The sequence below is a fragment of the Balaenoptera acutorostrata genome, chromosome 12 (genome assembly GCF_949987535.1).
Source record: "Balaenoptera acutorostrata chromosome 12, mBalAcu1.1, whole genome shotgun sequence".
NCBI lineage: Eukaryota > Metazoa > Chordata > Mammalia > Artiodactyla > Balaenopteridae > Balaenoptera > Balaenoptera acutorostrata.
Window position 1 is genome coordinate 2,657,454 of NC_080075.1, and position 21,726 is coordinate 2,679,179.

The window sequence follows — 21,726 nt, forward strand, 5'->3', positions numbered from 1 at the left end:
AAAACATTTTCTGCCTTTGACTGTAACAACCCTCTCCGACCTGAGACATTAAGGAAAAGAGGATCTCCTTCTTCCAGAAGGCAGGGCAGCCTTCCCTGCCGGGGCTGAGCTCGCCTGGTGCAAGGCACAGTCAAGTTCAAGCAGCAACAATTACACACGGGAGCCCTCATCTACGACCCTCAACGGAGCCTCGGTTCCACCCAGGCACCCTTCAAAATGAAAATGACAACAGCAGAGGGTCTGTTGTCCCTCCCCCCTTTTTAAGAGGACGGTTTCTTTATAGTCACCGCTGGGTCTTATCTCCTGAACCACATGAAAGAGACCTACGATGGAGACACTAAGAAGGGAAATGAAGCAGCACAGACGTCTTAATAAAGGGAGGGGAGCTTGTACATACGAGCCAGGCCAGTCCGAAGAAGGCAGTAACTGAACACGTAAAGGAAAACCATCCGAGTGCAGGTAAGGAAGGCAGATGACTTAAGCTGCATGGTCAGGGTCGGGGAATCACACACAAATGTGAAATACAGAGGGAAGAACCAAAAGAAAGGAAAAATCTGCTTTTATATCCGTCTTGCCAGATTCTGCTCCTAAATCTGTTCCTTAAAAAAGAAAGCAGTTTGGTGAAAATTCACTATTCACCTATATCAAATGTCCTGAAACTGATTCTAAAGTAACTCCCTGAATCCCTCGTTATTTCGTGGTCTCTTAAAAATACTCCGGCAGCTTGCAGTTTTTACGTCCATGTCCCCAAGCTGGTTCCCATCACTCAGAGCAACAAGAGAGCTGTTTATCCCCAATCCCGACATCTCCCCACCACCCCTGCCCACGACACACACGGACTTGAAAACAGGGACACAAGCTTTTAAAGGGACTGTCCTTAAAACGAACACAGCTGGAAAGGGGGAAAGAGACAGAACTGCTCTTCTGTAGCCAGGCTTGCAGGTGACATAACTGAAATATCTGTTGACTCGCAGACACCCTTAAATGCTCAGCCAAAACTCACAGGATACGAAACTGAGGTACATCCTTCAAGGAAGATCGATGCAGACACTGATGGGCTTCGTCCAATGAGACAGCCACTGGCGCCTTCTCTAAGCATCTCACGCCCATCTCTCCCTCTTCTAAGATTCCTCCCGAGCTGGCCGCCCTCACCGCCGCTGGGAGAATTATTAAGCTTGTTTGAGTAAATAAATCTTTGCTGCTCCTCCTCCTGGGACAGGCTGCACGGAGAGAAGCAGCTGGACGGCAAATCTAAGCCTGTGAATTCAGAGAGCCTGCCTGCGTGATAGCCCATCGGAGACCACCGCCTTCCCGACCTGGAAACACACGGAAGTCCCCCCAACAGCACCACACTCTCGACTGTATGTCAGTTGCATCTGCCCCGAGGGGAGGCTACCCAGTGCTTCCAGGGCCCTCCAACAACGGAAGGGCGAGTTTAGGATGGGCCGGCACTAGAAGCCTCGCTTAGGACGGCAGCCGATGTCAAAGTTCCCACAAAGTTAGAACAGCAGTCTTCCAAAATTCCAAATCACCTGAGAACTCATCAGGAAAGCAAACTCTCAGGCCCCCCTGCAGACGCTCTGGTGTGTGTCCAGCCATGGGAGCTTGAAGGAACCCTCCAGGGGATGCTGAGGCCCTGCTCTGAGCTGGACAGCGTGCCTGTTTGGGGGCCCCCTGGCCCGTGGCACTCAGGAGGGAGGGCTGGCAGGCAGGAGCAGCAAGGCCGGTGGTGCTCGCCGCTGCGCCTCTGTGACCCTCCGCAGCACACCTGCCAGCACCACTGGAGCAGCTGGTGATTACTCGTGATGCCCTGCCAGAGTCCAGGGCCTCCAGCATAACTTGGCTGGTAAGAGGTTCCCAGAACGAACGACCTCCAAGCTCTACTCCCTATCAATGGTTTTCATTATGTTTCTCCGATCTTACACCATCATAAAAGTTTACAGCTCTGTTTATGCATTTTCAGATACACCTTAATGAAGAGATGGTGGCCTAGCTTAGCGGATTAGAGCAGAGCCTCAGAAGTCAGCCAGCCTGAGGGTGAATTCCAGACCTGCCACTGACCAGCTCCGGAACCTTCGGCAGCCTGACCTGCTATGTCTCCATATCCTCGACTATAAAGAGAAACGCAAGAAATCACACTCAGGTTTTTTTTTTTTAATAAATCTATTTATTTTTATTTATTTATTATTTTTGGCTGCGTTCGGTCTTCACTGCTGTGCACGGGCTTTTCTCTAGGTGTGGCGAGTGGGGGCTACTCTCTGTTGCGGTGCGCGGGCTTCTCATTGCAGTGGCTTCTCTTGTTGCGGAGCACGGGCTCTAGGTGCGCGGGCTTCAGTAGTTGTGGCACGAGGGCTTCAGTAGTTGTGGCACGCGGGCTCAGTAGTTGTGGCTCGCGGGCTCTAGAGCACAGGCTCAGTAGTTGTGGCGCACGGGCTTAGTTGCTCCGCAGCATGTGGGATCTGCCCAGACCAGGGCTCGAACCCGTGTCCCCTGCATTGGCAGGCGGATTCTTAACCACTGCGCCACCAGGGAAGCCCCACACTCAATTTCTGAAGGCATTCAGTGAGCTAGTATTTTGTGTAACGTGGTCAGCACAGTCACTACAACGTGCGGTGTGTGTGCGTTAGGGAAGAAGCCAGTGATCACTAAAGAAATATGATTTTTAGGTTCTATACTTAGAAATTAAGTACTTAAATATATCGGAAATACACTGAACACTACAATCCCCCAAAAGTTATTTGGCATTGGTAACGTAACCTCTAGAATTCTACACACATTGTTAAACATTTGTAAAATATACAAGTATCCTGATTATAGGTAACCACATCTGGTTTGAGTACTCTAAAATTGCTTGAGTACCTGAAATATCACAGTATTCCTTAGAACTACAGATTACACCTTTCCCACTGAAGAATAATAATTACCATTATTATGATCCCAGGTTGCTTCCTCTGTGTCTCTTCAGCTATCTCCACTTAGGAAAACACAGACTAAAGGAAGCTTGCGTCATCAAAGTGTACAGACCTGTGCTCTCCAGCATGCAACCACCAACCTCATGGGGCCACTGAGCACCCAAATGTTGCGAGGGAAGAGGTATGCCACGAACGGAGAACACGTGCTGGCTTTCAAAGACTTCACACAAATAGAAGAATGTGAATCATCACATTAATAATGTTTTATGTTGAACACGTGGGAATAAAAATACTCTGGCTCTACCAGGTAAAAGAATAGATTGTGAAAATTAGTTTCACTTGTTTCTTTTTACATCTTTAATGTGGCTACTAGACAGTTAAAACCCCATCTGTGGCTCGCATTCTATTTCAGTGGGACAGCACGGCTCCTGACAATCTCTTCAAGGGGCGTTTGCAGGAAACACCCCGCATCAAAACAGACACAGGCAGCGCTTTCGGCACCAGCCTCGCCTCCTTCCTTAAGGGTCAGGTACAGTTCCGGGGCACGAAACTGCAGTTGCGCCGTGATGCTGTTATTACAAGGGTAACACTGAATCGGCCCCAAAGTACACAAGTCTTTAAAAATAAACTGACAATACACGTTATCACAACTAGCAGGCAGCCATCCAGTGTGTCCTGGGGGTGGGGAAGCATATTCAGAGGCTGGAAAAGCAGTGAGGAGCCCATGGTGCAGGCCCACCCACGGTGGCCACAATGAGGACTGGGGACACTGACCCGACGGCAGTGCAGAGCCAGCGATGGGACCACGGCCAGGCTCGAGTACCCGGGCACAGTGAGCAGGGTGGTAGGCGTGGTGAGAGAGGTGTTCCGCCAGTGCGAGAGGGGAAGTAAGTACCGCAGGGCTCAGATGTAAGAGATCTTTTGGAGGTAGAATTAATAAGATTGGGATTTGGGAGGCAAGGGAGAGTCCAGGATGACGCAGTGAGTCAATGCTGGGGACATTAACGAGAAGGCAGGCAGGTCAGGAGGTGGTGCCGACAGCTGTGACGTTCAGAGTTTTCAGTGGAAATGACCGGAGAGAAGTCGGGTGATTCACTTGAATGCCCGACTGAGTCACGAACGAACAGGTTTGCAACTGGAGAGCCGCGGTCACACAGGTGATCACCTGGAACAGCTCACACTGGCCCAGGCCAGCAACGCAGGCAGCGATCGGGGTGGACGTCACCAAACCCGCTCGCACCCGCCAAGGGGACGCTGGCTCCCAGCAGATCCACGGTCTCAGCAGCAGCCCCAGCGATGCTCCCGGCCCCAGGCTCCAGCCACGGCCAGGAAACGCTCTCGTTTCCATACCAAATCCAGCACTTTCCGTACATCTCGTAGTTGACCATGATCCTGATCCAAAAACCGTGCTGCAGCTGAGCCAACACTGGCTGAGGGCAGGCGTCCACAAACGGAACTGGTCAGGGCTAGTTCTCTCTCCTAATGGTTCTCCTCAAAGCCTGAAGCACGTGGACCCCGGCGGCCGCCTTCCCCGCGTGTGGAGGCTGCCATCCCCTCCCCTCCCCGCCGCAGATGTCCTCAAGCACCAGATTCCAGATCGGGGTGACAGAAGCCACAGGAAGCCCTAAAATCAGCAGCCTGGTTTTGAACAGAGTGACGCACTGTTACGAACTGAACTGCCCCCCGAATTCACGTGTTGAAGCCCTCACCCCCGACGTGCCTGCGTCTGTAGAAGGAGCCTTGGCAGCAACTAAAGTTCAATGAGGTCAGAAGGGTGGGGCCCTAACCCAACAGGACTGGTGTCCTCCTAGGAAGAGGAACAGACGCCAGAACTCCCTGCATGCAGGGCGTGTGAGGGCACAGCAGGAAGAGAGGCTCACCGAGAACCGAGAAGTCTGCCAGCACCTGGATCCTCGCTTTACAGCCTCCAGAAGGGCGAGAAATAAGCTACCTTTTCACGCTCAGCCTGTGGGATCCGTGAGGGCAGCCTGAGCAGGCGTGCACACACTGAATGGGGACAAGCGCCCTTCAACTCGCAGAGACTGTCCAGGCCGACGGGCTCAGACACCGAAATCAGGACAGGAGGTCACCTCCAGCGTGAACTCACCTGCCCGCCCCGCTCCCACCTGCAGCCGGGCAGAGGCCCACTGGGTCCACACACTCCGCCCATCAGGACCTGCGGCAGACCCGCAGCCTCCCACGCACTACCACGCCCAGCACCTCTGGGGGTCGTCTCCTCCTGCTGAGCAGGCAGGGGGCTCTGTCACCCCGCCACTGTCTCTGGGCTCCGGGGTCCTCACACAGACCTCAGGGCCGGAGCCCACGTCACCATGTTATTTCGATACTAAGTACGGTGGCGGATGGGAAAGCTAATTGGTAAACCATAATTTTCCATTTGAACACTAGTACCTGTTGTTTTTATCTGATTTGAGCGTTTCAGATCTTCATTTAACTACCAACCAGCAAAACAATCCCACTTTCCAAAACTCTCAAAAGGGGAAATTGCAGTATTTCGATTCTGAGCGCACTTGAAGCTTCTTTTCTTAAAAACATTAAAAAATGGTATAAAAAGAGGTAAGAGGAAACTAAATGGCTAGCTTACCAGGCCAGGATAACAAACGCTCTGCCCAGAGTTTCCAGTTCAGGTTAACCTGGACAGACAACCTATTGAAAAGTAAAATATTTAGGCAACCCACCAGGGGGTTATATAGCTGGGTTTGCTTTTCATCTCGCTTTTTTTTTTTTTTAATTAATTTTAGCTTCAGGACTATAAGTGATTCGTTTGACAGAGAATTTACCAAATAGAGAGGCCACCAGACCAAATCCTCCCATTGTCTTGACCTGGACATGCTGGAAACAAAACCTTATGAACCTAGAGCCTTAATGACTGACAGGCTCAGAACTCAATGTTCACATGTTCGATCAGTATTTTCTGGGCATCCGTGTGTACAAGGAATGAACACAAACCACAGGGCCAACTGTGACAAATGTGTGTGTGTGTGTTGGGGGAGGGAGTTATAACTGGTTAATGTTGATTATACCTTCAGAAATTGACACACTTTGGGAACCATTCAAAGTGAAATGCAGGAAAAGAAAAAAACAGTCTAATTTTTAAAACCGTGTTACTAAAATGGCCTAAAGAAACAAGAAACTATCTTTACTTTAGCTCCATACGTTTGAAACCGTTAAATGGCTCTCTTGACCTCCTTCTAAATTGCCTTAACTCAAGCATTTAACAGTATCATCACGATGTCATTTTTAGCCTTTGAAAACACGCCACAAAGGGTTTCCATCACTCATTTTAGGAAAGAGAAACATTTTGGAAGGGACATTTGCAACTCATCTGGATGGGAAAACTCATCTCATAAGCCTCGGGTTTGAGTTGTGGGGAGTTTCCAGTTCATCTGTGAAAAAAGTTAGCTTACTAGATTTCCAAACATGGTCCACCACCCTACCCTGCAGTTCTAGCAAACAATCTTCCCCTTGATTCTTCATATAGAAGCATGTCCCCCAGCCCTCTCCCCTGGTTCACTGCAGGCCATTCTGGGCAGTTACAAGCATGAGTATCCCAGAGAAGCATGGTAACACAGCCTCATCCAGCCGATGCTAATGAAGTGACCAAGGAAAAAGCTCCAGGTCATTCTGGGCAATGGAGAAGACTTCAGGGTATTTTAAAAGGTTAACCAGTTTGTATACACACAAGAAAGATTTCGGGTGTGTTGACAGTGGACGATAACGCATTTCTCAAATACTGTGTACATATGATCTGTTTGTTGGAAAACCTCAATAATGCCCCAATGCAAATATTTTAACAGAGGCTGGGAAATATGGCAGCTTCAAAGAGATGAGGGATGAGGAGAACTGAAGTATAGGGCATGTAGTAAAGAAAACCTCAAAGCCTGACAAATGAGCACAGCTACTTGCAATCACCTTAATCAGGCCCCATCTTAAATGGGGAGCCAAGGGGACGGGTCAGCCTATCCTCCAGATGGCAATTTACCACCCAATTTCATCCTGTGGCCCAGGATCAATCCTGCTGAGTATTTCGGTAGCAGCTGAGAAGCCCGGGGCCCAGGTGAGGCCTCTAGGTTACTACCAGCTTACAGCTGCTTTAAGTTCCCAATTTCAGCCTCAACTAGCTGCAGCCAGAGGACCACTAAGATCCAGCCACTTTCTTCAAAACTACTTCTAGGGCTTCCCTGGTGGCGCAGTGGTTAAGAATCCACCTGCCAATGCAGGTGACACGGGTTTGAGCCCTGGCCCGGGAGGATCCCACATGCTGCGGAGCAACTAAGCCCGTGTGCCACAACTACTGAGCCCGTGTGCCACAACTACTGAGCCTGTGCTCTAGAGCTCGTGAGCCACAACTACTGAGCCTGCGCTCCGCAACAAGAGAAGCCCCCGCTCACCGCAACTAGAGGAAGCCCACGCACAGCAACGAAGACCCAACGCAGCCAAAAATAAATAAATTAAAAAATAATAATAATAAATTAAAAAAAAAAAAAAACTACATCTAACCAACCTGGAGGAGAGAAACATCAAAGTAGGATTTTCCCTCGTGGTCACTAATTCAGAAACACGGTTAACACCCACGTCTGGGGAAACCCCTGTTCCAAACACCTAAAAACCTACATTGACAGCTCAGTCTCCTGGTTAGGCCCACTCGATCTGCTCATGTTCACTGGCTGCCACCCTCTTTATACAACCCCACCACCCATGCCTGAATCCTGTCATTAATTTACCCGTTTATCTAGGGCCACTGGGTAAGTGAATTAAGGGAGTGTTCAGAAGCAAAGTTTGGATCTGCTTTGATAAGTTAAAGCAGCCCAGATTAATTTCATTTCCAGTCGTTTTAAGCCTTGCAAAGCCCTGCTGCTTACGATATCAAATGCAGTGGATGAAACACACCCTGAATAACTCTCATTCCTACCAAAATCCCTTTGGCGAAGCCCAGGAGAAAGCCGCACTGGGCCGGGGCCAGGCAAGGACTCCCCTACCTGTGGGTCCCGCAAGCCACACCGGGTGGCCTCGCAGGGTGCAGTTTCTTTGGGGTCAAAGGAAGGGGTGGGCCTGCGCGGGGCTCATCCCGTTGTGCAGACGCCAACTTGCCAGGTTCAGCCTTAAACCTGTTGGCAAAATAAACAAAGCCAGATACAGGGGACACTGCCGACCTGACCTGTCCTGGGTGCCAGAGGCCGACCCGCGCCCACTCCTGCTTTGTCCCCCGCGCTGTAGAGACGCCAGTGAGTCCGGAACCCCCGGGCACCCGCGCAGCCCTTCCAGGGCGATCTCCACGGTCCACAAACGAAAGCGTTTTGCGATCACACCCCCCGCACACTCCACGCCGACTGCGCTCACCAGGGAGTTACCGTCTACGCCCTCAAGTCACACACCGAATTCTTCCAGAACCGCTGGGTGGTTCGATCGCCCAGAATAAGCCCAGGGCAGCGCGACCGTGAGAAACTTTGTTTCCGGGGCCGGTGATCTCGGGCAGGATGCGGAGCCCGGCCCCGGCACAAAGCGCCGGGCCCGGAGAGCCTCCCGGACGCCAAGGGACAGCAGCTCCACGCGGGTTCGCAAACAGTCGCGACCCACAGAAGTTCCGCGGGCCGCGCTCGCCTCCCGCGTCCTGAGCGGAGCCTGCGATCCGCGCGGTCCTCCACGGGGGCGCGCCCGGCCCCCGCTCCGCGCCCCCGCGCGGGCCCAGTCCCGGGACCGCCGCGCAGGCCCGCCCAGCCCGCCCGGCCCGGGGAGGGGACGAGCCGGAGGTGCCGGCGGCCGCGGGGCCAGGCCGCGAGGGGACCCGGCTCCCGGCCCCGGCGCGCCCCGCCCCGCCAGCCCCGCGGCGCCGCAACTCCGAGAGCGGCCCAAGTTGGCGGCCCCTGCCCCGGCCCCGGCCCCGGTCCCGGACCCCGGTCCCCGGCCCCCGGTCCCCTCCCCGGCCCCGCTTACCTCGCGCGCCGCCCGCCGAGGCCGGGGCAGCGGCGCGGGTCCCGGGCGGCGGCCGCGCAGCGCCCGCCCAGGCGCCGCTCTTTGTCTGCGCCCCTCGCTCCTCCCGCCGCTCGGCGGACGCTCAGGCCCGGGCGGACCCCGCGGGCCCGGCCGACCCCAGCCGCCGAGCCCCGCGCCCGCCGGCCCGCTCTGCTCCGGCCTCCGCTCCCGCCGCGGCGCCCCCGCCCCTCCCGGCAGCGCCCGCCGCGCGCCCTTCCTCCTCCGCCTCCTCCGCTCCGCCCCGTGACGCCGCCGGGGCCGCCCAGGCCCGCGCGCCCGCCGCCCGGGACCCACCTGGGCGCGCACGGCGGTCGGGCTCGGGCGGCGCCGGAACCGGCGCGGGGCGCGGGGCTCGCGGCTCGGCCGGGTGCGCAGCCCGGCCCGGGGGACCCTGCGCGGGGCCGGGCCGGGCGCCGAGGGGAGGGGAGGGGAGGCCCCGCTCCGACCCTGCGCGCTGGGGGAGCGAATAGGAGGACGGGAGAGGCGAGCAAGGCAGTAACTTCGGCATCGAAGGACCGGCGGGTGGTCTTTCCATTCTCTTTTTGTTTGATTTTCTTATCAGGACGCCCTGGGGCTCGGCCACCGCCCCCCTCCCGGAAGCCTTCGCCTGGCACCCTCGGCGAGGCAGGCCTGCGGTCCATCAGAAAAGTGACTTAGAAAAATGTCACTTCCTCTCTGTAATTGCTTCTGGGCATTTTTATTTATTTGCCTTGTATCTATTTACTTTCCCAACCAGACACTTTTTGACTCTGTTATCGTCGGAAGCACTTCTTAAAATCAGGGGAGGAAACCCAAAGTGTGTGCCTGAGTTCCCTCGTGTCCAGCTCGAGCCCGCCCACCGGGCAGAATCCTGGAAGGAGTTGTAGGAATGTGGGCCCCAGAGGGAGTTGTCACTGGTAGTGGGACCCTCCGGTCACCTGGCCACATGCTTACCTGTAACCCCAGAGAAGGGGGAAAGACGCAAGTTTCCTTAAACAGGCACATGTATCCAGATGTCTGTCATCAATCCCCTCCCCATATGGCTTCCCAAAAGGAAATCCTAGTACTCAAATGATTCTGATTTCCTGGTGGAATGGCCCGGATCCATGTTAATGAAATTCTTTCTTAGGCTCCAGGCTTCTTATTATATTAAAGCAATAATAGTTTACCCAAGGTGACAAGGCGTTGTCACTGAATGAATGGCTCATCCCCTGCCTTGTTCCCCAGCAGAAGTACCCAAGGAGGGTCCTTGGAGCCAGTATAACTTTGAAGTCGCAGTTGAGTGGTTGAGTCTCTGCTTCTTCAACTCCGGAACAAGTGTTTCTGAACCTGTCTAAAATCTATCACATGGGGAGATAATATTTACCTCGCTCCCCTGTAAGTCCCTGGCGTGCTTCCTGGCAGTAGGAAGCACTCAGTGGTCAGTGGCTGGAGGGGATACAGTGCACTGAGCCAGGATGGGTCCAAAGTCAGGGAGCTGGACAGCCATCTGCTCTATGGTGTTGAGAAAGAAGCTCCCTCGGTCCATTGTTTCGTGAAAACTTTGTCTTCCTAATGAGGAAAGCAGAATTATAGTAAATGGTCTGGCCCAATTTTAAATTAGTTTACTCAAAATGGGTATAACAACATTGACCCAATTTTTTACTGCTTGTCTGTTTTGTAACCTTCGCTGAATCAGGAGTTGAACTCCTCATCCTTCTCTGATTCTTTGTAAAGTCACCAAGGACATTATCTAAAACCCAATGTCTCTTTCCCGGTCTTTATCCCATGCAGTTTTCCGAAGCACATGGCATTTGTGCTATTTCCTGAAATGCGGTTGTCTGTTCGAGTATGTAACACAGCTACCTTTCTGACCTGCCCACGTCTGTCCTCGTCGGGCATGCTGTCCTCCCAAACTCTGAAAGTCATATTCCCAAAGCACACTTTGGCCCTTTGTTTTTCTTCTGATAAGTGCCTTTTTTTTAAAGAGAGTTGATCATGTTTTGTACGTTTCCAGTCTGACGTTCAGTGATGAACTCCCAGATCTGCAGCCTTAGAGAGCTTCCTGCTCATCTGCAGCCCCTCTGGGCGGCTTCTCAGCTCTTCAACATCACCAGGTTCAGAAGGAAACTTATCTCCTTCCCAAGGGAGCTCTTCCTCCAATGACCTCAGACTTGGCCAAGAGACCACCAGGCATCTCAGCTCCTGGGAGAAAGTCACTGCAATTCGACTTCTTCCTTCCTTCTCTCCAGGCTTGGCCTTGGCAGGAGGCAGAGTGGCCTCCTCAGCCTTTCCACTCCCAGACGCCCCATGAGAACAAATGGCCTGGGATGGGTCAATGGACCCCTCCCACTCAGGGCTCTGGAACTGGAGAGGGTACCAAAGGCCAGGGAGGAAGAGATGGAGTTTGCTTTTGCCCAAAGGATCCCAGAACTTCTACAGAGGCCATTAACCCTCCTGGTGTCCCCCCCTCTCCCAGCTCCTCCAGCCCCGCCCTCTGCGAACTACCTGATTTCCTTCAGTAAGTCCCTGTTCTGCTTAAGATAGCCAGAGGTACTCTCCCTTCTTGCAACCAAAACCCCCGAATGATGCAAACGCTAGGATTTTGGAAACAGATGAGGAGGGAGCTTAGAATCCTGAGGACAGAGAGGGAGAAAGTGGGAGGACTCCAGGAGGACAGAAGATACTCCATTTAGAAGGGAGCAAAGGATGCCTGCAGAGGATCCTGAGGAGATAAGACCAGGAGATACAGGAATTAAGTGTGGACGTCATCATGGTGGCGGGATGACTCATTTGGTGCCCGTACCAAAGAACGCCGAGGGGTAAGGAAGAAAGAGCGGTCAGACGTTTGCAACACTTAAAAAAATAAAAGATAAAAATGTAAAAATAAATTTTAAGAAAGTCTGCAACACTTAGAAAGGTAATAACTCAAACTTGGGTGGAGTGACTGGTTGGAGGAGGGATAAACTGGGAGATTGGGATTAACGTATACACATCACTATATATAAAATAGATAACCGACAGGGACCTGCTGCAGAGCACTGGGCACTCTACTCAGTATTCTGTGATGACCTATATGGGAAAAGAATCTGAAAAGGAATGGATATAGGTATTTGTATGACTGTATCACTTTGCTGTACACCTGAAACTAACACAACGCTGTAAATCAACTATACTCCAATATAAAATAAAAATTTTTTTTAAAAAGTTTGCGACACTTAGAAAGGTAGTAACTCAAACTGGGGTGGAGCGAACCAGTCTAGGACAAGTTGAGAGGAAAAGCCCAAAAGGAATGGGCATTCCTGGATATGGGGGCGGAGAAGAACGGGCATCCAGTGTCACCTACAGGTTTGGATGTGGGTAGCTTCAAAGAGGATGGTGCCCATATCAGAAATAGAAAAGTTGGGTAAATTGGTTTGTGCGAGATAAACAGTTCTGTTTTGTATTTTGTTTTTAAAACTAATTCTCTGTTTACTGCCATTTTTGCTACGATTGGTATCTTTATTTATTTTTATTTTATTTTTTGGCTGTGTTGGGTCTTCGTTTCTGCGCGAGGGCTTTCTCCAGTTGCGGCAAGCGGGGGCCACTCTTCATCGCGGTGCGCGGGCCTCTCACTATCGCGGCCTCTCTTGTTGCGGAGCACAGGCTCCAGACGCGCAGGCTCAGCAATTGTGGCTCACTGGCTTAGTTGCTCCGCGGCATGTGGGACCTTCCCAGACCAGGGCTCGAACCCGTGTCCCCTGCATTGGCAGGCAGATTCTCAACCACTGCGCCACCAGGGAAGCCCCCAACAGTTCTGTTTTTGTACGTTCAGTTACATTGAATGAATCTTTATTGCTGACGAACTACACAGAGAGTGCGCTACAGGAAGCCAGAAATGAGCAAGTCACGGTTCCTGCCCTCAAGTGACTTTTTGCTAGAAAACTAGCTATGAGTGCTGTATGTACTCCACTGGCGTAATGAGCTTTATTGCTCTTTGTGTCATGTCTCAGCTCGGACGTAAACAGCCTGAGGGCAGGACCACTTCTGATTTTCCTCTGTGACTCCAGTGCCTTTTCCTCTGTCCCCGGATGATGGACGGAAACGCCAAACCTTTATGAGTTCGCCAAAGAGAACAGAGGGCTGTGTTAGCAAGGAGGCCTTGAAAGAGGCCTTTATGAACTCACTGTAAGAATTTCAAAGCAAATGCTGGTGGACTTGCAGATTTCAGCGTTTCATTTTATCCACATTCTGCCTACAAGGAGAAGGGACAGAAAGATGGCATGATAATTTCTTACCAAAACTCCAGAGTACCTCCCCATTACCTCTTCATCCATCTCTCAGGGACTGACAGGATTTTTTTTTTTTTTAAAGCCGCCCATACAAAGAGTAAAGTTCATACAAAACAAAAAAAGTAAGATACTGTCCACATCTGATCAATACAATTCTCCTGCTTCTAGCTCTGAATAATGATCTGGATTTCAGGAAACAGCTATGTGTTACCTAATTGTTTAAAGAAAAACAGATGAGGTAACACCATAAAGTCAAGTGCAATTTAGTGTAAAAGGAAAATTGGAGGAAAGTTAGCGTGCTATGCAATCTTTAGTATGTGTTTTGTCAAGGAATACTTCCTGTGGTTATAGATACACACGTCAGAACTTTAAAACTTGAAGCCTGCTTGCTCTGAAATAGAAAAACGATCAAACTTTAAATTGTTTTTGATTATTAGCAGCAGGGTGAATTAATTTCAGATAGGAAAAATCTTAAGAGGAGCTCCAAAACTTTAGAAAAGCTAAGAGGATTTTACTCACATTTCCATTTTGAAATCTGCCTTTAGGTGAACATCACCAATGAAACATTTCTGCGAGATACAATAAACCCTCAGTTAATCAGGCTGCCTCAGAAATGGGCTATTCTGCTAAATCAAATTTTCATTTTGGGTAAGGATTAACCAGAAAGCCCCTTTAGCTGGAACATAAGTTAAAATCTTAAAAATATATATTGCAAATTGCTATCTTACCTTAAAAAATGTAATATAGTAAGTGAAATGAACCTTTTTGATGTTGGGGTACCATAATGCCTCAGAGTCACCATTCTGAACACAAATCCTCATTTTATGGTGCTAAGATTGGGTGGAGTGTGCACTAAGTCAAGGCCATGCACTAAAATTGTTTTTTAAACAGTTAATAGTACTTCCCTGGTGGCACAGTGGTTGAGAATCCACCTGCCAGACACGGGTTCGAGCCCTGGTCCGGGAAGATCCCACATGCCGCAGAGCAACTAAGCCCGTGTGCCACAACTACCGAGCCTGCGCTCTAGAGCCCACGAGCCACAACTACTGAGCCCACGTGCCACAACTACTGAACCCACATGCCACAACTACTGAGCCCATGTGCCACAACTACTGAAGCTCGCGCGCCTAGAACCTGTGCTCAGCAACAAGAGAAGCCACCGCAATGAGAAGCCCGCGCACCGCAACGAAGAGTAGCCCCCGCTCACCGCAACTAGAGAAAGCCCATGCACAGCAACGAAGACCCAATGCAGCCAAAAAAAAGTTTTTAATAAATAAATAAATAAAAAATAAAAAGTTAATAAAGCATATCTGTTTTTCTGAATTTACTACTTGTTTTTTCCCTAAAAGTGGAGTACTGAGCAGGGAGACGTACAGTTAGTGAAGGTTCCCGTTATGTAAAGTCTAGTTATTCAATGTCTTACAGGCACATTTTAAAAGGGAAAATTTCTAGAATATAAAGCAATTCTCAAGTAGAGGACTGGTGGATAGAATGTTGCTTTCATTAATCACACTCTTCGCTAAAGCACAAAGAAGTTAATGCAACAGTATGTTCTAGAAACGCCGTGATCTGATAGCTCTTTCATTTCGCTGTTTGTGGTGTGCTGCTCGGAACAGCTCTCTCTATTCAGCGAATTTGGTGGGAAATTTTAAACTGGAAACTGGCTGTGGGTGAGGAATAATCCTGAGCGGTTTACACCTGGTGGTCTGGGACACCCTCCCTTCCAAACAGTGTCTTCCACTCATTGGTCAGTAAACCCTGTCTCTCCTTGGAATCCCTCTCACTCCCCACACTCCTGCTGGGGTACTTAGCCCCAAATGCCTCGATTTAGTCATTTACGTCTAAGTGATACTGAAAGACCACAAGCTGACTCAGAGCAGGAATGATTTCTTTGAATTCTCCAGAGTACCTCATACAAAGTTGGGAGTTAATAAAGGTTTTCTGAAGGGATGCTGTGGGATTAAATTAAACTCTTTGGAAATAGTATTTTTTAAATGCAGTATATGTTCGGCTATTTATATTGTAAGTTATTATTAATGCTATAGTTACTCATTCACTGTGTTCTTACCACTTGCCAAGTGCTTTGTCTGCTCCTCACAACACACCGAGGGAAGCCCAGTGGTCCCCATTTTAGAGATGAGGCTTAAAAAGCTTCAAAACCTTGTCTAAGTTCACAAAGCTAACAGGTGGTTGTGAATTTTTTTTTCATGGTCTCTCATACAAATATTGGTTCACAAGGTGCCTGAGAAATACAACTAAGATAAATAAATAGCACTTATTTTAATTACCCATTATATCACTTTCATGCTATATTCTTTTTTTCTCCATGACTTATTTATTTTATATTTATACTTTTATGTTTTATGACCCCCTTCACCTGTTTTGTCCACCCTCACCCCTACCTCTGGCAACCACCAATCTGTTCTCTGCGTCTGTGAGCTTGCAGGGGGCAGGGGTGGTTTTTCGGGGTTTTTTTGTTTTTGTTTTTTTTTTAGATTCCACATATAAATGAGATCATATAGTATTTGTCTTTCCCTGTCTAACTTATTTCACTAAAAATAGTATCTCAGGGTCCATCCATGTTGTTGCTAATGACAATATTTACTTCTTTCCCCTGACTATTAACTATAATATTCCATTGTGTGTGTGTTTTCTTTATCCAATTCTTTATCCATTCATCCATCCCTGGACGCTCAGGTCGTTTCCATGTCTTGGCTGCTATGAATAATGCTGCAATGAACATGGGGGTGCAGATATCTCTTTGAGATAGTGATTTCATCTCCTTCAAGTATGTAGCCAGAGGTGGGATTGCCAGATCACATGGTAGTTCTATTTTTTTAATTTTTGAGGACCCTCCATTCTGTTCTCCATAGTAGCTGTAACAATTTGCATTCCCACCAGCAGTGCACAAAGGTTCCCTTTTATCCACATCCTTGCCAACACTGGTTATTTCTTGCCTTTTTGATATAGCCATTCTGACAGGTGTGAGGTGATATCTCATTTTGATTTGCATTTCCCTGATGATCAGCGATGTTGAGCACTTTCTCATGTGCTTGTTGGCCATCTGTATGTTTTCTTTGGAAAAATGTCTATTCGGTTCTTCTGACCATTTTTAAATTAGATTGGTTTTTTGCTATTGAGTTGTATGAGTTCTTTATATATTTTGGATACTAAACTCTTATCAGATATACGATTTGCAAACATTTTCTCCCACTTTGTATGTTGCCTTTTCATTTTGTTGATGGTTTCCTTTGATGTGCAGAAGCTTTTTAGTTTGATGTAGCCCCACTTGTTTACTTTTGCTTTTGTTGCCTTTGCTTTTGGTGTCAAAATCAAAAAGTCTTCGAGACCTATGTCAAGGAGCTTATGGCCTATGTTTTCTTCTAGGAGTTTTATGGTTTCAGGTCTTACACCCAAGTCTTCTGTCCTTGGCTTGCAGATAACCACCTTCTCGCTGTATCCTCAGCTGGCCTTTTCTCTGTGTGTGCATCCCTGGTGTCTCTGCCTCTTCTATTAAGGACACCAGTCATGTAGGATTAGGACTCCACTCTTACAACCTCATTTAACCTTAATTATTACTTTAAAGACCCTATCTCCAAATACAGGCACATTGGGGCATAGGACGTCAACATAGAAATTGAGGGGGGTGATGCAATTTAGTCTATAACACCTACCAAATAAATCACTTGCACTCAAATCATTATCTCAGGATGTGACCCCAAATTAAAACAGCCATATACCAACTTGCCTCAGACCTTGAAAAAAGCTGTTATAAAGGACAGACACACACACACATACACACACCTGGTTCGACAAAGCGGGGGTTCTTGACATCAGAGAGTGCACTGACCATCACAAGCAGTTTCCTGGCAGGCTTGGATTGTGTAATCCAAGAATAAAAGTTGGGGTGGGTGGTACTCCTTAAAAAGATGAGCCTATAGGTTCATTTTGCTTTTTCTGCACCAGTTACTTTCTGTTTACCATTGTTCTGCACAAAGGCAGGTTGGGCGCACAGCTACCCTGATGGATGGGAGGAGATTCAGGAGACAGATCTCCCAGGGGATTTCCATCTCAGGAAGGTGTCATGTGATGTGTTTTCTGGGCACAGGAACACATGTCTAAAGCAGTTCCGTGGTAGACCTTTCAGGGTCCTCCTGACATGACCCCCTTTGAGACCGAGGCCCACCTTCAGCCGAGAGTCACTGCGGTGGGTCCCTGACCAGTGCGCTCTCCCCACCTGCGGTCTGAGCAAACCTCACCTCGTGCACTCACGTGCATTAACTGCTATTTTTCAAGTCCATGCAGCTGCCATGGTGAGGACTAAAACACGAATTCGTGTTGTGATATTACTGAATTCACTGTAGCTTTTAGTCCTGTGACTGTCTAACCAAAGGATATTTAAACTACTATCACTAACATGAGAAGATATTTGAAAAAAACATGTGTTTGTGTAAAAAGGGATCGTCCTGCTCAAAATTTTGGAGTCACTGTTCTAATCTGTAACAGAGAGAGATTTCTGACTCAGCCGAAGCTCCGTGGACAGGGTCTAAGGAGAGAGTCTGTAATCGGCTTCCTATCCACAGCCCCTCAGCCCCTGAATAGTTCCCTCCTGGATTGCCAGGCCCACACTTCTTTGCTCTAGCCACCCTCATCCTCTGCTTCCTGTCTCTTGCTCTCTTCCGCTACCTGTATTTTTAATTCTCTTCAGGTAGGCGTTCCCTCCGCACCTTGATCAGCGCTTTCTGTGTTCTTCAATTCCTTCTTTGAGTCACCATCCGCCAGTATCCCCATCAGGTTTGAAGAACTTGCCCAAATGCAGAGACGGAGAATTAGACTAGAGAAGGTGAACTCGGGTATATATCCATCCTCGAAGGTCGGCTGCGCCCGGTGTAGCAGACACAGCTGGTGTCCAGCCGCGCCCCTGGAACCCACCCTTTCCCCGCCCGTGGGTCCAGCTTCCACCGCCAGGGATACAGTGCCCCAGGCTCTCTCTGGCTCAGTGTCTGTTCCCCTCAAGCGCAGGGCAGAGGTGTGAGGGCAGGAGCACCTCCCAGAGTCCTCCCAGCCACTGACTGCTGGGAACTGCTTGGCAAACATGCCAGCTCCCTCCTCCCTCGGGTGGCATCGCTGGGGTGTGTGCCCCACTGGCTCGCAGAGTTCCCCGTGCGATGATCGTCCAGGTGTCTGCAGGAGTAACTTGCTTCGTAAAAAGCCTTACGTCACCCTCCTTCCTTCTCCTGCTCCCCCCGATGATGTTTCCTGGGCTCCCCTCCCAAATAACCTTGTGCTCTAGTCCTAGTCTCAGAGATTGCTTATGGGGAACTCCAAATTAAGATGCCCTGGGAAGTTCTTTGGCCTGATACCTTTTGAACGACCTATTTCTAGATGAAAGAAAAGGGTATTTGGCGGTGGTCTAGTACTGCTTGGATTTATAATTCCATTACCTGGATGGGCACTTAAATAGTTGTGACACAGGTAAGCCACTTAACTTCTTCATGCCTTGGTTTCCATATGGCAGAATAAGGGTCTGAACTGTAGAAGTGATTTTCAAAGTGTGGAATTCCCCTGAAGGATTTTAAAGATTCTCCAGAGCTCCAGACAACAGTAAAATCTGAAAAGGAAAGACTCCCATAGAGTTATTCGAATTAAATTGCAACAATTCAGGGCAAGGGGAAGAACGTGCTATTGGGTATCAGGAGATGATTATAGGTCTCATCCTGCAAACAGAGGGACTAACAATCTTCATTCCAGACCATCCTTTCAAAGATGTTGTACAGCAAAGAGCCTTGGGAAATACAGGTAGTATCTTCCAATGGGCCAGGGCAGGCTTGTTTACTGTCCAGTATAATAAAGATCATGTTTCCCTCCAGTGCAGTGGTTGAGCAAATTTGATTGCTTGCTGCCCATTATAAGAAGCTCAGGTTCCCTGAGCTCTAGGTTTTTCAGCACTGATGTAAACCCACCACATGCACAGCGTCTACTGGGCCACTCTGTGTCACCCCCTTGAGACTGGAGGCTGGGGGAACCAAGGCAGACACGAAGCTCATGCCATTTGCTGTCTGGGAACACTAAGCCCTTTGTCTCTGACCCAAGCATCTCGTGTCTTCTGGCGGCGTTCATGAGGCTATGCAAGCTAACTTTTCTTTTTTTTAATAAGTCTTTATTGGAGTATAATTACTTCACAATAGTGTGTTAGTTTCTGTTGTACACCAAAGTGAATCAGCCATATGCATACATACGTCCCCATATCCCCTCCCTCTTGAGCCTCCCTCCCACCCTCCCTATCCCACCCCTCTAGGTCATCGCAAAGCACCGAGCTGATCTCCCTGTGCTATGCAGCTGCTTCCCACTAGCTATCTATTTTACATTCGGTAGTGTATATATGTCCATGCCACTCTCTCACTTTGTCACAGCTTACCCTTCCCCCTCCCCATGTCCTCAAGTCCATTCTCTACGTCAGCATCTTTATTCCTGCCCTGCAGCTAGGTTCATCAGTACTTTTTTTTTTAGGTTCCATATATATGCGTTAGAATACGGTATTTATCTCTTTCTGACGTACTTCACTCTGTATGACAGATCCTAGGTCCATCTACCTCATTACAAATAACTCAGTTTTGTTCCTTTTTATGGCTGATATAAAACTCTTAGAGGAAAACACAGGAAAAACACTCTTTGACATAAACCACAGAAAGATTTTTTTTGACCCACCTCCTAGAGTAATGGAAATAAAAACAAAAATAAACAAGCTAACTTTTTATTTAGGTAGAATCTCAGACCCTTCACAGTACTTAACTTTCGGAGAGTGCTGCTGAACCCTGTGCTATTGGTGCTGCCAGTGAGATGCGGGCTGGTGAAGGTTCGTATCATATGGCGATTGCCAGTGTCCAACAACGTGGTCTAAAATAGAACCTAAGAGCACAGACCCAAGTTCTGAAACGACTGGCTTGAAGACCGAGATGAGCAAAACCTTGATATTGCAAATAGGCAGGTATATGGGTGTTGGTGATTTCCCCGTTTTGATGGTTTTACATGTGTTCCTGCAGGCAGACAAGAGGGTTATTTATCACTTTATAAAACTCTCACCACAGACATTTTAGGAAAGGGAAAATTTAACTGCTTAGAACACAACTAACACACCACAGATAACCTTATAAATATGTAGCAGTGTCTGTGCAATGAGTGATAGTGTCTGTGTAATGAGTAGAAAAACTACTCACATAAACATGACTGCCAATGTGTGTGCAAGTGTGTTTGCATAACAAGCCCTGGCTGTTACAAAGAAGCAACATTGTTTTTTAGGTGTTGGATAATGTCATACAAATTAACAACTTTTATTAAAGGATTGTCTTCCCATTGTAAGCTTTTCAGATACTTACAGTGATGAATGTGGTAAATTCCAAAATTTACTTTTCATACTGAAGGTCACTTGTTACACTGAGACCATTACTATCGCATAACAGAAGCATCTTTACCTAAAACCCTCAATCACAGCAGGGCTGTGCTGTTTGCACATCTTGCTGATATATATTTTTTAACAGATCTTTATTGGAGTATAATTGCTTCACAATACTGTGTTAGTTTCTGTTGTACACCAAAGTGAATCAGCCATATGCATACATATATACCCATATCCCCTCCCTCTTGCGTCTCCCTCCCACCCTCCCTATCCCACCCCTCTAGGTCATCACAAAGCACCGAGCTGATCTCCCTGTGCTATGCGGCTGCTTCCCACTAGCTATCTATTTTACATTCGGTAGTGTGTATATGTCGATTCTACTCTCACTTCACCCCAGCTTTGCCCTCCCCTCCCCGTATCCTCAAGTCCATTCTCTATGTCTACCTCTTTATTCCTGCCCTGCAACCACATTCATCAGTACCATTTTTTTTTTTTTAGATTCCATATATATGTGTTAGCATATGGTATTTGTTTTTCTCTTTCTGACTTACTTCACTCTGTATGACAGACTCTAGGTCCATCCACCTCACTACAAATAACTCAGTTTCGTTCCTTTTTATGGCTGAGTAATATTCCATTGTATATATGTGCCACATCTTCTTTATCCATTCCTCTATTGATGGACATTTAGGTTGCTTCCATGTCCTGGCTGTTGTAAATAGAGCTGCAATGAACATTGTGGTGCATATCTCTTTTTGAATTATGGTTTTCTCAGGGTATATGCCCAGTAGTGGGATTGCTGGGTCATATGGTAGTTCTATTTTCAGTTTTTTAAGGAACCTCCATACTGTTCTCCACAGTGGCTGTATCAATTTACATTCCCACCAACTGTGCAAGAGGGTTCCCTTTTCTCCACACCCTCTCCAGCATTTATTGTTTGTGGATTTTTTGATAACGGACATTCTGACCAGCATGAGATGATACCTCATTGTAGTTTTGATTTGCATCTCTCTAATAATTAGCGATGTTTAGCATCTTTTCATGTGCCTCTTGGCCATTTGTATGTCTTCCTTGGTGAAATGTCTATTTAGGTTTTCCGCCTGGCAACGTCGGGCCCCTATGTTAGCATGTCTTAAATTACAGTTACGGTGTCAGGATTGAAACTGAGAACTAAAGTTTGGACTCAGGAAGAAAAACA

General features: G+C 48.5%; 1 protein-coding gene across 2 annotated transcripts in view; it reads right to left on the reverse strand.

Moving 5' to 3' along the window:
- Positions 1 to 9,118, reverse strand: part of NCK2 (NCK adaptor protein 2) — a 140,099-nt gene extending 130,981 nt beyond the window's left edge. For both annotated transcript variants that reach the window (XM_057558673.1, XM_057558672.1), the window contains exon 1: positions 8,865 to 9,118. The gene's annotated coding sequence lies outside the window, so the exon portion shown is untranslated. The remainder of the gene's footprint in view (positions 1 to 8,864) is intronic.
- Positions 9,119 to 21,726: the final 12,608 nt, after the last annotated feature.